Source organism: Talpa occidentalis, unplaced genomic scaffold, assembly GCF_014898055.3.
Source record: "Talpa occidentalis isolate TD23 unplaced genomic scaffold, MPIMG_talOcc4v2.1 talOcc4.4, whole genome shotgun sequence".
Taxonomy (NCBI): domain Eukaryota; kingdom Metazoa; phylum Chordata; class Mammalia; order Eulipotyphla; family Talpidae; genus Talpa; species Talpa occidentalis.
The window spans coordinates 41,080,486-41,097,527 of record NW_023604295.1 but is presented as its reverse complement, the minus strand read 5'-3'; the positions used below and the strand labels follow the sequence as shown (position 1 = coordinate 41,097,527).

The 17,042-nt window shown below is 39.9% G+C and overlaps 1 protein-coding gene across 3 annotated transcripts in view; it reads left to right on the top strand.

Moving 5' to 3' along the window:
• The first annotated feature begins 1,742 nt into the window (after positions 1-1,742).
• Positions 1,743-17,042, top strand: part of PAK2 (p21 (RAC1) activated kinase 2) — a 71,830-nt gene continuing 56,530 nt past the window's right edge. The window contains exon 1 of one of the 3 annotated variants that reach the window (XM_054700479.1): positions 1,743-1,782. The gene's annotated coding sequence lies outside the window, so the exon portion shown is untranslated. Of the gene's footprint in view, positions 1,783-2,116; positions 2,418-2,849; positions 2,984-17,042 lie in introns of those variants that run through there. The other 2 variants (XM_054700478.1, XM_037525346.2) reach the window with 2 other exon arrangements.

Here is a 17,042-nt window from a genome sequence, read left to right as displayed (position 1 = left end):
AGCCCAGGAAAATGGGGACTGTGTTCTTGGTAATTATGTGCCAGTATTTGGTTTCAGTTGTACAGTTTATTTTTCATAAAGTATTGTGTCATATTCTTTAGGATGCAAGTGACTAAGACACAGATTACCTGTTACAATGGTGGTAATGGGGTAGAGGGGTGATGTCTGTGTGCCTGTGTGTCACAACTACTCTACCAGAAACTTATTTAGCTAGATTTCATGATACATAGTTTGGGAACTGGTAAGATCTATTGCAACTCTGCTTGTCTTCCTGGACTGGTAGAAAGGATTATTTTCCACCCAGTTTGCTTCTGTAGGATATATAGCCCTTGGAATTTCTAGTCTTATGCAGGTCACAGTCTCAACTCTTTATTCAGACCCCAAACCTAGTCTTTGGTCATTTGTCTCCTATACAGCAGTAAACCCATAGAGACTTCTGAGATAAGCAAATGCCCTCAACCAACCCTGGGTTCACTGCCCTGCTTACTCCTCTGGTTTACTGTCCCTCTTCGGATTGAGTGTGGAGTTTGGGAGACAATCAGAGTTACTCCCCTTTCTATCTTGAAAGCTTAGTTATGCCTTTGAAAAGATGACCTATTATAGCTAACATTTCTTTGTGTGTTTTAATGGGACTGTTTTGCATGATATTTAATAGTGTGCCATATAGCTCCTTGATTCCTCTGCCTTGTACCCTCCATATTTATTGAGTTTTTTGCTCTACATCTACTAGCTAAGCACCATCTGACTTCCTTTTCCTATTTCCACTAATATCTCCCTAATATCAGTCATGATTATTACCTGCGTAATTCATTTCCCTTCTATTCTTGCATGTCTTTACTCCATTCTTCACATAGAAAACTAGTGACCTGAAAGTGTAAACCAGATAATATCATTTTCTTGCTTAAAGCTCTAATAATTTCTTGGAATTAAATCTAAACTCCTCGCTATGACACTCAAGATCCTTCATGACATACATCTTGTCTATGCTAGTATTTTCTCATATTATGCTACCCTTACAGTAAGCTCCAGCTTCGCAGCGTTTTGCTTCCTCCTTCTGCCTCTAATGCTTTCCCCTGGGTGCTTCTCCCGGCTTTCTTTAAAAAAAAAAAAAAAATTTATTTATGCATACAAGAATTGTGGTACAGGCCAGAGGTATGGGGAATGAGAGAATTCACCAAAGACAGAGAAGAGAACAGGACAGGCAGATTGACTGAAAAACAGTGTTGAGGGGAGCAGCAGGCGAGACAGGAGAGGTCTGCTGCACCATGTGGGTAGCTCCCTGGCTGGGGATTGAACTTGCAGAAAGCTTCATAGGTTGCATCTTAACCCCTTGCACTACCAGGGAGCCCCTGTCCTGGCTCTTTCTATTCTCAGTTTAAATGTCACTTTTGTGGGTAGGGGCCCAGTGGTGTAAAAAGAAGGGATATGGGTATTCTGGGATGGGTAGGCTGTAGTGATGCTCTTCTGGGGAGGTGTGAACCTATTCCTCTGAATCATACAGTGTTGTCAGGCAGTATTACCTCTAATAATTAAAAAAATAAACGTTACTTTAAAAACGCATTCTCTGGCTACCCAATCTAAAATAATCGCCCCAGTTTTTCCTTCATACCAGATAACACTGTCTTTAATGTTTGTCTTCATATTTGTAAGCGTCACAAAGGCAAATGATTCGTGTTCACCCTCGCCTAACTGATGCCTAACAGTGCCTCAAATACTTGTAGAATTAGTTAATACGTTGATGAACTCCTCTATAGATAGAACGTGGAGGCACTAATTGGCGAGGTGGGACTTAATTTAGCTGCACAATATAGTTAGACTTTTAGGTGAAAAGCAAACTGGATAATGGATGAATTTCCAGGAGCGAACATCCTGGAGCAGATTCATGTAACAGAATCCTCTGTCGTCATCTTAATGTTGGCATAGCCCTGCCTGGAGACTCAGCAGAATTAAACGAGGGACTGGCGGGCTGGCCCGCCGTACGCCTCTCCGGAAACTACAGCTCCCAGCAGCCCCCGCGCGAGCGCGCCCATTGAGGGGCCGTCCCGTCCCCGCCCCGTGGAACTCGGGGCCGCGAGGGGCGGCGTTGGCCCCACCCCTCGCCGCTCCCCGCCTCCGCCCTCCCCCAGGGTTGTGGCCACGCGCAGCAGCGGCGGTTTTCCGCTTCCCCTCCGGCCCGGGCCGTCGCCATTGCCGAAGGCTCCCAGCCCGCCCCTCCCGGCGCCCTGGGGCTCGGCTGCCGCTCGGCCTAGCGGTAGCTGCCGCTGCGCTCCCGGCGGCCCCGCTTCCCGCCCCGCTTCCGCGTCCTTCCCTCCCTCCCCGCCCCGCGCCGCGCGCTCGCCCGGGGCGGCGCCGGAGCCCGCCGGCCGGGAGCTCGGACCGAGGCGCCTCGCTGGGGCGGGGACCTTCCCTCGCCTGGGGTAAGTGTTCCGGGCGCCGGCCGCGCTCCCTCCTCCTCCGCCGCCGCGGCCTCGCCGGCGCGAGCGGCCGGGGGCAGCCGCCACCTGCGTCCCTGGACCGCGGCTCCTGGGCGGCGGCTCATTGTCTGCGCCCCGGGGCCGTCTTCTCGGTGCTCGGCCCGAACCGGGAAGCCGGGGCCGGCGCGGCGGACTCTTCCTGGACCCAGCCCTGCCCCGAACGCTCGCGCCCGGGCGCTGCCGCTCCGCGCCCGACTCCCTTCTCTTTCGTTTCAGTTTCTTCCTTTCCTGTTACTTCACGGTGAGCCCCAAAGCCTCGGGTTTGACTCCGGGGCTTTTCCTTCTCGCTGAGCCCTCGCCCCTCCTCGCTCCATCTCCCGGTTCACCCCAGCTTTATGGCTCGGGCATATTGTGACGAGTCCCTTTATTCCTCCCGGGCTGCGCCCTGGGACCTCGTCCATGTTCCGCACTGGTGAGGACGTACCTGGTTTCCAGGCGTCTGCGGGCCGCCGCTTAAGAGCCGAACTTTGAGATCTTGTCGGGATTCTCGTTTGATCTTCAGCCAGGAGGTGAATATTTGCGTCTTTAGGTGATGAACACCTTTTCACCGCTTTTGGCTTGCTTTATGTAAAACACACTCTCAGCGACGTTGCCACACATTCCTCGGTCGACTCAACCTGGTGCTGCTTTAAAGTCGACCACGAACCGAGGTGTGAAAAGTACCGGCCAGGGTCAGCTGGCGTGGGGTTTGATTGCTGCGGTCCCTGGGTCCTGCCTTACTGGGGCTGCTCTCTAGGGAACGAGAGCGTGATGTGTTTCTCCCCGTGTAAATAATGCCAGTTCTCATTGCTGAACTTAGCTCAGTTCTACTTTACGAGTGATGTATAGTTTCTGTTTTCTTTTTCAACCTCTGTAAAAAGACAATAAAAATGGTCAGGCCTAAAATTAGACTGAGACGAGCTGTGTTTTGGATCAAGGTTGTGCACGTCACTTTTTTTCCCTGGCTCTGTTTGAGTCTTCCGCTCTTATAAGTAGGCAGGATATTGAAATGTACAAGAATTTGCTCTGGGGGTTTTGTTTTTGTAGGGTTATCCAAAAGAATAACATTAAATAAAGTTAGATTGAGATGAAGGCAATGACTAGTAATTTTTAAAGCAAGTTAGAACTTGTCAACTTTGCCTGAAGCTCTGTGGCATTTGCAAAGCACATTCATACTCATTTCTATATATTTTATATGTATGTGGAAAAAAAATGAATGAAAAGCTTTGTTCAAGTTCTCCTATTAAAGTTATTGATTTAAGGCAACTCTTTCATCCTTGACTTTTAAATCTTTCTAGCTGTTAATTAGTCAAGAACATTGATTTACATCCACCTTATGAAAAATGAAGTTCAAAATGTTTTGGACCATTATATATGTAAATCTTGAACTCACTTCCCGATTTTGGTGAAGAGATACAACTAAATTCATTGAATTTCATGTTTTCACTAAATGGTTCCTTTTCACCTAAATGACTTTAGAACCAAGCTTCAAAATTACTGTCATCATGTGGTGGTATCAGTTTTCTTTAACTTATGGGAGGTCTTACTGTCCTCAGGGTCTATGGTGTAGGACTGTTGTAGTGTGAAAACCTTGTTCTCTTGATGTCATTTTTCTGCCAGTTCTTTCTATAAGCAAATAGTTTTACTAAGGAAGAGTTTCTAGATAGTCCATTCCTTTGGGGCCTTGATTCCTGATTTACCATTATTGAGAAAAAGAGTTACTCTTCTGCACTTTGTGTCATTTAATACTAACAAACCCAAATTCATAAAACAGCAGTAGGTTTATAGTTAGAATATATCTACTGAACAATTAAATAGAGGTTTCTGTGTTTCTCTCTTCTTTATAATTGTCAAGTTTCCTTATAGACTTGGTTAACAATAGTTTATATTTCTTTTCAATTATCCCTTTTTTATTTTTTTAAAGATTGATTTTTTTATGCATACAAGAACTGGGGTACAGCCCAGAGGTGTTGGGATGTGTGTGTGAGAGGATTCACCAGAGACAAAGTGGGGAGAAGAAGGAGAACAGGCAGATGGATTGAAATACACTGCTGAGGGGAGCAGCGGGCGAGTCAGGAGAGGTGTGCTTCGCTATGTGGGATGCTCCCTGGCCAGCAGGGGATCGAACTTGTGCTGCAGTGGCTGTGGATAGCTTCATTGTGCCACCAGGGAGGTGCTCAGTTATCCCCTTTTTTTTTTTTAAAGTTTTTTTTTTTTTAACTTTTTTTTTTTTTAAAGATTTATTTTTATTTATTTATACAAGCACTGGGTACAGTCAGAAGCGCGGGAGGGTGAGAGAATTCAACAGAGCCAGAGCAGGGAGCAGAGCAGGCAGAAGGACTGAAGTACACTGCTGAGGGGAGCAGCGGGCAGCAGGAGAGGTCTGCGCGCCATGTGGGACCCTCCTCTGGTGGCCGGGAGCAGCCGGGGATCGAACCGGCGCTGCAGAGGCTGCGGGCAGCTTCGCAACCCAGCGCTGAACCGCTGCGCCACCGGGGAGGCCCAGTTATCCCTTTTTAAAGAGAAAACAGAAAAACAGAACTTGTTCGGGTAGCTAAGGATAAACTTTCAGTCATACTTTTTTAAAAAGGAACTTGTCTAGACAACTAAGGATGAAATAAGTAGGGACTGTTAAATTCTTCCTACCTTTGTCCATACTGATTAGTCTAATATTCTAGTAGAATATTCTTTTCACATTCTTAATTTTCTACTTTTGATAAAACCTGAAACGGAGCCATTTTCGAGTCCTTAAGCTTTCAGGGTTCTGATCATTTTGTTTCCAGAAGCTCTTCTAGTTAGAGAACTAATTCCAGACTACACAGAAGGAGGTGTTATGTTACAGTTCTGAGTTGTTCCTGTTAGCCTCCTTACACCTTGATGGAAGCAGAAATGGAAGGGAATAAATAACCCTCATTGCTTTTACATAAGATTGATTGTTATCTTCTGATCAGAGTTGGGTTTCACTACTACTTCACTTCAAGATCACTAACTTAAGAGTCTTCCATCTCTAGTGGTGAATTAATATAGTACACACAGATGTTGATTTATTGTATAATGATGCACACCTGAAACTTCTGTAATGTTATAATGCAATGTTACTTAAATAAATTTTTGGTTTTTTAAAGCGTAGTCAGCCTGAACATTCCTTCAGGATTTTAGACTTCCAACCTTTTGCCTCTGAGGTACATTAATACTTATTCCATGTATCTCAAGTGGTTAGGAGGTGGGGACTTGGATTTGAATCCTGGTGTTCACTTCACCCTGGGCAAGATAGTTATTATTTTTAAGATTTTATTTTTTTCACCTGTAAAATGGGAATTACTACCAGCATAATGCTAATTTCAGAAGGCTATTTAGATCGAATGAGATAATGGGTGTAGACTACTTAACATGCATTACCTAAGTGCTTAATTAACATTAGTTAATATTCCATTCTAAATAGGTTTTAATTTCATTGTTTCTACAGCAAATGTGATACCTCTGAACTTAGATTTAACATTAGTTTCTGAAGGAGGTTATAATCACAGAACCAAGTTTCTTAGATTGTAACTTACATTCAAATTTTGGAGGAGGGGGAGAATTTAAAATAGTTTCACCACTGAAATAGAATGTAGGTTTTTGGAAATAAGTCACTTAGATTTAAAAGGTATGCATTTTTCTCAAAGTATTTGGAAAGTAGTGAAAATTAACAGAACCAAAATCACTTTGGTGTCAACCCTCAGAGATAACCATCATACCAGACTGCAATAGTGTTTTCCCCTTATTTTAAGATAAATTCCAAAAGCAGTACATGCTTGTTATAAAAGGTTGAAGCAAGCCAATTACTTAGAATAAAAAGTGAAAATTGTTCTTTCCTCGCTTTTTAGCCCTTGCCTTGGAGGTGTACACACTGTTAACAATTTTGCTTTACTTATGCTGTTAGAAACAAGCAATGTGTGTGTATAGTTTTTAACACTGATTTTTTTAATGGAAAAAAATCTGATCATTGCATATTTTCCAATCAATGCGTATAGCTATAGCTCATCTTTTTAAGAGTCATGAGATACTCCATTATATGGTTGTACTTTATTTAACTACTTATGGGCATGTTGTGAGCAAATGAGCAACTCAACAGAGCCTTAATGAACTTCCTTATATCTTTGTGCAGATGCAAGTATTTCCATAAAAAGGATTCTTAAATGTGCATTTCAGTTTTCAGTAGATGCCAAATTGCCTCGTAATAGGCTGTCCAAGTCTGTACTTAATTATCTGTACTTCCTTAGTGAATCATAAAAGCTCTTTATACATAATAGGTATGTATAAAGATTTCAGGGTTCTTTGCCTTCTGTTTATGAAGATTTTTCCCTACATCATCTTGATCAAAAAACGTATTTCTGGTATGTTTAAAAGTTGTTGCATTTTAATCTTAATCCTTCTGGAGTGTGTGTGTGTACGAGAGAGAGTTTTAAAAATATAAAATAGGGCCTCCCCGGTGGCGCAGCGGTTGAGTGCTGGGTTGCCCGCAGCCTCTGCAGTGCCGGTTCGATCCCCGGCTGCTCCCCGGCCACCAGAGGAGGGTCCCACATGGCGCGCAGACCTCTCCTGCCGCCCGCTGCTCCCCTCAGCAGTGTACTTCAGTCCTTCTGCCTGCTCTGCTCCCTGCTCTGGCTCTGGTGAATTCTCTCACCCTCCTGCACTTCTGACTGTACCCAGTGTTTGTATAAATAAATAAATAAATCTTTAAAATGCGTGTATATATAAAAAATAGTTTTGCTACTGAAATAAAAGTACAGGTCGTAAAAGTATTTTAGGAATTTGAGGGTGATGTGAAAGTCTCAAGAATTCAGAGAGATATATTTTAATGGTTTTATGATAACCATTACATCTAAAAGGAAAAAAAGAATGCTCCTCTTTGATCTCCACCTCATCATCTACCTATTCATTCTCATCCTTCAAATACCAGCTTTTTAGAGTAGCTTTCTTTGAGAGTTTTCCTGATACCTACTATGATTTAGATATATTTACTGTTCTTTTGTATTTTCTTTATGTGTTTATCCATAACTTTTTTTTTTTGCACTGTGCTGAAAGCATAAACTATTCATCTGGATATGAGAACTGTTTCTCAATTTTTGTCAGTTGAAACTAATCAAAGAGGGAGGTGTAATGGAGAACTTAGTAATGTGGGTTAAAAGTGATACATATTTTTGTAAGGCTACAGAGGTATTCCTTACATCTTTGTAATCTGTCCCATTGGTAATATTTTTTTCGTATAAAGGAGAAGATTTATTCTCTATTTTGGCATTTATTTTATGAGAATGAAGTGTAGGGCCTCCTAGTGGCGCAGCAGTTGAGCGCTGGGTTGCGAAGCAGCCTGCAGCCTCTGCAGTGCCAGTTCGATCCCCGGCCACTGGTGAGGGTCCCACATGGGGTGCATACCTCTCCTGCCGCCCGCTGCTCCCCTCAGCAGTGTACTTCGTCAGTCTGCCTGTTCTGCTCTCCACTCTGGCTCTGGTGAATTTTCTCGCCCTCCCGCGCTTCTGACTGTACCCCAGTGCTTGTATAAATAAATAAATCTTCAAAAAAGAAAAAAAAGAATGAAGTGTATTTTAAGATATAATCTCAGTTTTTGATAAGTTAATTTCTGTTTTAATTTTGAGATCATTTAGTGATTTACAGTCTTATGAATGAATCAAAATTTTATATAATAAATGAGTAGTAATGTTGGGGTAAATCATTTAGAAACTTTTAGACACTGAAGAGCAGATTTTTAAAGATATAAAAATTACTTTGGCGGATAATCTCAGTGGAAATACAGCCAGTTGTCTGATAATATCTTTGCTATAAATTCTTCCTGAGCGTTTTTCACCTAACTGATTAAATATTTGAAAGGGATCAAAAAAATTTTAAATACCCCTATTCCATTAGCTATAGGTAACTATTGTTGATATTTTGGTTTGTCTTCTGCCATTTATTACTTTGTGTGTGTGTGTACATGGTTTACTTTTACACATTTGGAATTCTATTCTGTACAATTTGCTGTCTTTTTTAACTTACCATTAAATCTTGAAAGGTTGTTAAAAATTCTCTTTAAAAAGCTTTTTTTTTAATGCTTGCCACACAGTCATTACCTTGTAGACCTGTGCCTTATTTTCACTGTTTTCCTATTGCTGAATCTGTAGCTTATTTCCAGCACTTTACGTAAATAGTGGTGTAGTCAGTATCTTTCTGTTCATCCCTGATTGTTACTTTGGAAATTCCTAGAAATGGAATTGTTGGAAATGGGTGTAAGTATTTAAAATTCTTAAATTACTCTTCAGAAAGGTTTGATGATATGTACTATCACTAGCAGTTTATTTATTTATTTTTTTAAAAAAGATTATTTATTTATACAAGAACTGGGTACAGTCAGAAACGCGGGAGAGTGAGAGAATTCACCAGAGCCAGAGCGGGTAGCAGAACAGGCAGACTGACGAAGTACACTGCTGAGGGGAGCAGCTGGCGGCAAGAGAGGTCTGTGCTCCACGTGGGACCCTCACCCAGGGCAGTGCCACAGAGGCTGCGGGCAGCTTCGCAGCCCAGTGCTCAACCTCTGCACCACCAGGGAGGCCCATCACCAGCAGTTTAAATTCCTTTTTATCTAACTTTCCTTATTGAAACAATGATTATTCTTAACGAAATTAATAAAATTTGCTAGTCAGATAAAACAGAAAGACTACAGTTTAATTTGTATTTCTAATTTTAAGTTATTACTCATTTTTTGTTAATTTGATTTATTTCCATTGTATCTGATAACTACAGAATCTGATAACTAGCTTTTTGTATTCACTAATTTTTTATTATCTTACTAGACATCTTGCTAAAATTTTATTAACTTTAGTTTTCCAGGTTTATTGTCTTTTGGGGTTTTTTACAGGTTCATTATTTTATAAATACTAAGTTGTATCCTTTCTAATAGTCACAGTATTTATTTCTATTTTAGGTCTATATTACATTGGTCAAAATCTGCCAGAAACAGTTAAATCAGGGAGGTGATAATTGCCTCGGCATTTCTTTGGCATTTTTACGGTTAAGTATTCTGGCAACTGTTGGTTTTAGAGATTGTTATTTTATTTTGTCCTACTTTACAAAAAATAGAAATGGATTCAGGTATTTATCAGATGTTTTTTGTAACACTTATTTAGGTAATGATAAGCTTTCTATTAATATTGATAAGACTAAAAAATTTTCGAATAATAAAAGGAATCCTGAGACATATTACTAGGCACCCAAAGCTTTATTTATGGTAGTCAAACAGACAAGAACTGGGGTGCAGGCCAGAGGTGCGAGGGGTGAGAGGATTCACCAGAGAGAGTGGGAAGCAGAACAGGCAGATCTACTGAAATATACTGCTGAGGAGAGCAAAGGGCAAGACGGGAGAGATCTGCTAGGCCATGTGGGTTAGCTCCCTGGCCGGATATCAAACTCCAGTGTCTGGTGATAGCTTGATAGCACTGTGTCTTTAACCCTGTACTACCTGGGAGGCCCCAAATACACAGAATTTATTAAAACAAAAAAAATAGAATAAAATCTCAGAAATTTAGTAAGATTATGGTAGCTTTTATAGTTCTGTGGTCTATTAAGGAATCCTTATTCATGAGTCAGTTTTGAAAATTTATATTTTCCCAGATTAAATGTATATTTAAAGTTTTTCAAATATAGTTTATATAAGATGTAATGTTTTATTACAATTAAAATCTTCTCGTAATTTCATTGTTTTTCTTGATTTGCCAAATGTTTGTCTCTACTAAGTAGTTTTTAATAACCGGCTCTGAAATTTAATCTCTGGTTTTCTGATTCTCTGGTTTCTACTTTTTTCTTTATTTTGCTCATGCTCTTTTTTTTTTTTAATAGTTTAATGCTCTTACATTGCCTCTGAGTACAGCTTTGGCTATGTTCTGTAATTCACATGAATTATATTCATTATTTTCCAAATAAGTTGGTTGTTCCTTGTTTGATTTTCTGACTCAAGAGGTATTTAGGACATTTCTATTTACTCTGTTTCCTTTCATTTTTGTCTATGATTATGATCTATTAAAATATCTTTAAAATTTATTGAGGGTTTCTTATGACTTAAAACATAATCTAATTTGGTAAATGTTCTGTGGGCACTTAACATTTTTTTTTTTAATTAAAGATTTATTTATGCATACAAGAACTAGGGTGTAGGCCAGAGGTGCAGGGAATGAGAGGATTCAACAGAGAGAGTAGGGAGCAGAACAGGCTGATTTACTGAAATGAGACAGGAGAGGTCTGCTGCGCCATATGGGTTAACTCCCTGGCCAGCGATGGAACTCTTGCTGCAGTGGCTGTGGATAGCTTCATAGTGCTGAGTCTTAACCCCTTGTGCCACCAGGGAGGCTCTGACTTAACATTTTTTATTTGCAGGGCACAGTTTTGTATGTGTATCTGTCAGTTGAATTTTAATTACTCAAGTTACCTAATTTATTAATAGTTCTTATTTATTGTAAGATTTAGTCCTTACTTTACTAATCTGTCAAAGACTAAGCGGTAGCACTGTTATGGGGAAACTTGTTTTCACATCAGGACCTTTGCATTTCTGTTTCTTCCACCTGAATACTATCTTCCCCTCAGTAGTCCCTGTTTTGAAGAGATTTTCCCTGATCAGCCATCCCTCTACCCATCTGCTTGGTATTTAACACCCTTTTGTGTGTTTTTCTTTGTAGCACTTTTATTTGAATATACATTTTTAATTTCCTTGTTTGGGTTTCTTTTGCATTGTTTTATTCAGAACTTAGAACTAAGAAGTAGATAATCAGTATGTGTTGGTTGGGTAAAAATGTGTTGGTTTCTTTTATTTCTAATAATTTTTAATTTTTTTAAAGATTTATTTATTTATGCATACAAGAGCTGGGGTACAGGCCAGAGTTGTGGGGGGTGAGAGGATTCACCAGAGACAGAGTGGGGAACAGAACAGGCAGACTGACCAAAATACACTGCTGAGGGGAGCAGCAGGCAAGACAGGAGAGGTCTGCCTCGCCATGTGGGTTGCTCCCTGGCTGGCCGGGGATTGAACCCGTGCTACAGAGGCTGTGGATTGGTTCATAGTGCAGTGCTTAACCCCTTGCGCCACCAGGGAGGCCCAATTTTTAATTTTTAAATAGATTTTATTTTGTACAGGTATTGTAGGTTCTCAGCAAAATTGAGCAAAAAGTACAGAGACTTCTCACATGCCCATACTCCCCCTCTCTTTCCAGCTTCCTCCACCATCAGTATCCTGGAGCATCTGGTATTTTGTTAGAATCAGTGAACTAGTACTGATACATTATCAACCAAAAACCATAGTTTACATTGGGGTCACACTTTGCGTTGCACATTCAATGAATTTTGACAAATGTAGACTGACATCCACCATTATGGTATGTATCATCCAGAGTAGTTTCCATAATCCTAAAAATCCTTTATCTGCCACCTAATCCCTCTTCTCTAATTTCTGACAACCCCTTAAGCTTTTGTTGCCTCCCCAGTTTGCCTTTTCCAGAATGTCATATGGTTGGAATCATAAAGTGTGTAATCTTTTCAACTTCTTTCACCTATCAATATGCATTTAAGTTTCCTCCTCATCTTTTCATCACTTAATAGCTCATTTTAACACTGAATTATATCCCATTGTCTCGATGGACCACAGTTTGTTTATCCATTCACCTACCAAAGGATATTTTGGTTGATTCTACACTTGGCAGTTATAAATAAAACTGCTCTAAGCATTTTTGTTTAGGTTTTGTGTGGATGTAAGTTTTCAGCAGACTTGGATAAATACCAAGGAGCGCAATTGCTGAATTAAATGTTAAGAGTGTATTTAGTTTGGTAAGAAAATGCTAAACTGTCTTTCAAAGTGACTATTTTACTTTTCCATCAACACAGAATGAGAGTTCCTGTTGCTCCACATGCTCATCAGTATTTGATGTCAGTGTTTGGGATTATAACCATTTAGTAAGTGTATAATGTTAACTCAGTGTTTCCTTTTTTTTCTTTTTTTCTTTTAAAGATTTATTTGTTTATTTGTTTATTTATTTATTTATGCAAGCACTGGGTATAGTCAGAAGCGCGGGAGGGTGAGAGAATTCACCAGAGCCAGAGCAGGGAGCAGAGCAGGCAGAAGGACCGAAGTACACTGCTGAGGGGAGCAGCGGGCCGCAGGAGAGGTCTGCGCGCCATAGGGGACCCTCCTCCTGTGGCCGGGGAGCAGCCGGGGACCGAACCGGCGCCGCAAGAGACCGCGGGCAGCTTCGCAACCCAGCGCTCAACCTCTGCGCCACCGGGGAGGCCCAAGTGTTTTCATTTGCAGTTCCATAATAATGTAAGATGTTGAGCATCTTTTCATATGCTTCTTTGCCATCTATATCATATCTTTGGTGAGGTAAATCATCAGATCTCTTGACTTTTTTACTGGGTTGTTCATTTTCTTAATGTTGAGTTTTAAGAGTTCCTTGTATTTTGGGTAAAAGTTTTGTATCAAATCTTTTGCAAATATTTTCTCCCAGTCTGACTTGTTTTTTCATTGTCTCAATTCTAATAATTTTTATCACACATTTTGGTGCATTATTATTCAGTGCATGTGTAATTCCCATCCTACTAAAGAGCTTCATTGTAAAATTACCTCATCAATAAAAATGATTATCATGTTTAATATTTTTGAATTTTGTATTTTACTTAAATTCCTACCATAATATTTTTCTTTGTTCAATAAATTACCCAACTTTTTCTTTCCATGCTATTTTGTTCATTTGTGTCTCCTAAATTACATTAGTGTATTTTTTTTTAAAAAAGTCACATTAACTTTTTTTTTTTAATAGAGGCATGTTTTATTTATTTGTTTGTTTGTTTTTGTTTATACAAGCACTGGGTACAGTCAGAAGTGCGGGAGGGTGAGAGAATTCACCAGAGCCAGAGCAGGGAGCAGAGCAGGCAGAAGGACCAAAGTACACTGCTGAGGGGAGCAGCGGGCCGCAGGAGAGTTCTGCAGGCCATGTGGGACCCTCCTCTGGTGGCGAGGGAGCAGCCGGGGATCGAACCAGCGCGGCATAGGCCGCGGGCAGCTTCGCAACCCAGTGCTCAACCGCTGTGCCACCGGGGAGGCCCCACATTAGTGTATTTTTAATGCAAAGTGAGTGCTTAAAACTTTTATTGTCATAATGAATTCTGTTGTGTGTGTCATTTAATGCTTTTTTACTAATTCTTTACCACTGCTTTATGTTGTAAAATATAACATAAAATTGCCATTTTAACCATTTTAAAGCATACAGTTCTTTGACTTTAAGTACATTTATATTGTACAATCATCACCAGTCCATTTCCAGAACTTTTTCATCTTCTTCAAGTGAATCAGTATACTCATTAAACACTAGTTCCTCCCGCCTTCCTCCCTCCTTTGTCCTTAGCAACCTATCACTAATCTGCTTTTATGATTTAGCCCATTTGATGATTCATTTAAGTGAAATCATGTAATATTTGTTCTTTGGTGTGTGACTTATTTCACAAAGTATAATGTTTTCAAGGTCCAAGCATGTTGTAGCATGGATCAGAACTCATTTCTTTCCAAGACTGAATAATTGTGTGTGTGTGTGTGTGTGTGTGTGTGTGTGTGTGTATACACACCACATTTTACTTATCTAGTTATCTGATGTTTTCTGTTTTTGCTTTGTAAATTATGTTTATTTTGCTTTTATTTCATATATTTGGAGTGAGCACACCCGGTTATAAAGTTCACTAATTTTTTCTATTAATTTATGCATACAAGAGCTGGGGGGTGTAGACCAGAGGTGTGGTTGGGTGAGAGAATTCACCAGAGGCAGAGTGGGGAGCAGAACAAATGGATTGACTGAAATACACTGCTGAGGGAAGCAGTGGGTGAGACGGGAGAGGTTTGCTGCACCATATGAGTAGTTCTCTGGCCAGGGAGTGAATTTGTGCTGCAGTGGCTGCAGATAGCTTCATAGTGCTGAGATTTACCCCTTGCACCACCAGGGAGGCCCTAATTTTTTTTCTTAATTACACTCTAACTTTATCTCCTTTTCCTCTCTGGTGAGTTTGGCCTCAGGCTAGTGTTAGTATATTTTTTGTATGTTTTAATTTCATCTTTCAAGACTTTTATGTTGGCAATTACATTTTATATTAACACAGATTATTTAAACTTATTTAAATGGGTTCAGTGGTCATTGCCACTTTTCTCCATCTTACATTTAAATTGATTTATTATGTATATGTATGTCAGCTAGCATAGTTTCAGCTAATATATTTAGTAAGGATAACTGGAAAGCATATTTAATAGTTACTAGATTTTAATGTCCTCTGAAATTTTGTGGCTATCAGTTTGTGTTGTCTTGCATTAATCATTTTGTTTCAGTGCTGCTTGTGCCTGTTGAAATATTTTGACAGTTTCTATATTAGCTCCTTACAGTCTTCATATTTGGTTCTTTTTCCAATTCAAGAAATATTTTTGGTTATTTAAGTTCTGTTTTCTTCCTTGAAAGGAACTTTGATAGTTATGTTGGCTTAACATATGTTGGCTTAACATCTGTGAACTCCTCATATGTTTGTCCTATCTCTTAACAATTTTCCTTTATCATTTTCATTAGGCTTTATTTCTTCTACTGAAATTTTGGTTTCTTTGCATCTCTTAAAAATTTACTTCACTCCCTTTTCTTCTTAATTTCATTTCATCTTGTTCTTTTCTCTGTATATACCTATTTCACGGTTTGCCAGACCATGTTTGAAAATTAGTGCTGTGTCCTGAAGTAATTGTGTGCCACCTGTGTATACAGTACAATATTTTACTTGTATGACTATCTCTCAGGAAAGTGTGTGCCAATCCAGGTTTTCCGGTGCCTTTTACATCTCCACTTGAACCTTGCACACACAGACAGAAGTTGATTGTTTTTTTTGGAATTTGCATGATAGTCTTCTCAGAGTTATGTGAAAGATCAAAAGATAAGAAACTGTGGTTGCCTCAAAAACTGCTTGTGCATTATAAGGATTAAATGGCTTAGTAAGGGTAACTGACTAGTTTGTTTTGGCTTTGATTAATTGTCTTAGCTTTGTAGAATAGAGATCGTAAAGAAGACCTGGGTATATAAATAAACAGTTAGCCAGGAGGGACCGTCTTCATATATTCTTCTAGGCAGATAGTTTCATGAAGCAGAGCATGGCTAGGTTATGAATAACTTCTGAGTTTATTTGAGTGACCCTGTAGCTAGTGGAAATCCTTAGAAGTTTAGATATAAACTCTCTTTATGGAAATTTGGGCGAGACTACATGAGCGACTGATACAGTGTTTTGCTATCCATAATCAGTTCCAGTTTTTTAAGACTTAGATAAAATGACTTCAGTAATAAAGTAATCAGTCTGCTGTATCTTTCAGTACAGTGTCTTAGATTGATCATAAATTATAACTTTGCTAGGAAAATGGCATCTTGTTCAGTTTGCATCTCTTTGACTAGTGAAGTTGGATGTTTTTCAAATATGTATTATATGTATTGCCCCACTGTGCTTTTTTTCATTTTGAATTTGTCACCAAACTTGGGGAAAGCTGGACTTTATACTGTCAAACTTTTTTTTTTTTTACTATTGCTTTTAAGTAATCTTTGTTTTGTTCCTTACCTCCCCTTTTTCTATTTTGCAGAGAGTTTTGAAGCATTTTTTGAGTTTCATCCCTTTCTTTCATTCTTGGTTATTTTTCACTTTTTTTAGTCTGGTGACTGGGTGAAAGTGAAGGAAGAAAAATAAGAAGAGCATGTTTAGATCACAATGTTGTTGTTGTTTTTTTTAAGATTTATTTATTTATGCATTCAAGAACTGTGGTGTAAGCCAGAGGTGCAGGGGCGAGGGGTGGGGTGAGAGGATTCACCAGAGAGAGAGAGGCAGACCTACTGAAATGGACTGCTGAGGGGAGCAGCGGGTGAAGCAAGAGAGGTCTGCTGCATGGGTTGTTCCCTGGCTGGGGATCAAACTCTATGCCTCAGTGGCTGGTGATAGCTTGCTAGTGCTGTCTTTAACCCCTGTGCCACCAGGGAGGTCCCACAATGTTTCTTTATGCACATTGCTTCCTCTAGAATACATAGATGTTCCTCTTCCATTGCCTGGCAAATTCCTCCTTATTCTTCAAAAGCCAATTCTGATTTCCTTGCCAAATTACTCATATAGGAACTCTAGGCTCTCTTTTCTATTCCACTTATCCCTATCAGCTTATCTCATTTCAGACTAGTCATCTGTTACTATTTTTCCACTCATAGTAATGTCAAAACTGGGACTAAATCTTAGTTATCTTTGTTTTCTAACATCTGACCCATTGTGGCACTCTATAAGTATTTGAATTTACAAGGGACATTTTAAGCCCCCCACCCCATATTATTTCTTTGCAGTAGAATTATGGGTATTTTTCTTTAGATTTAAAAAAAAAATTTTTAAGGATTTTTTTTTTTAAGATTTATTTATTTATACAAGCACTGGGGTGCAGGCCAGAGGTGCGGGAGGGTGAGAGAATCCACCAGAGACAGCGGGAAGCAGAACAGACAGCAGGACCAAAATACACTGCTGAAGGGAGCAGCGGGTGAG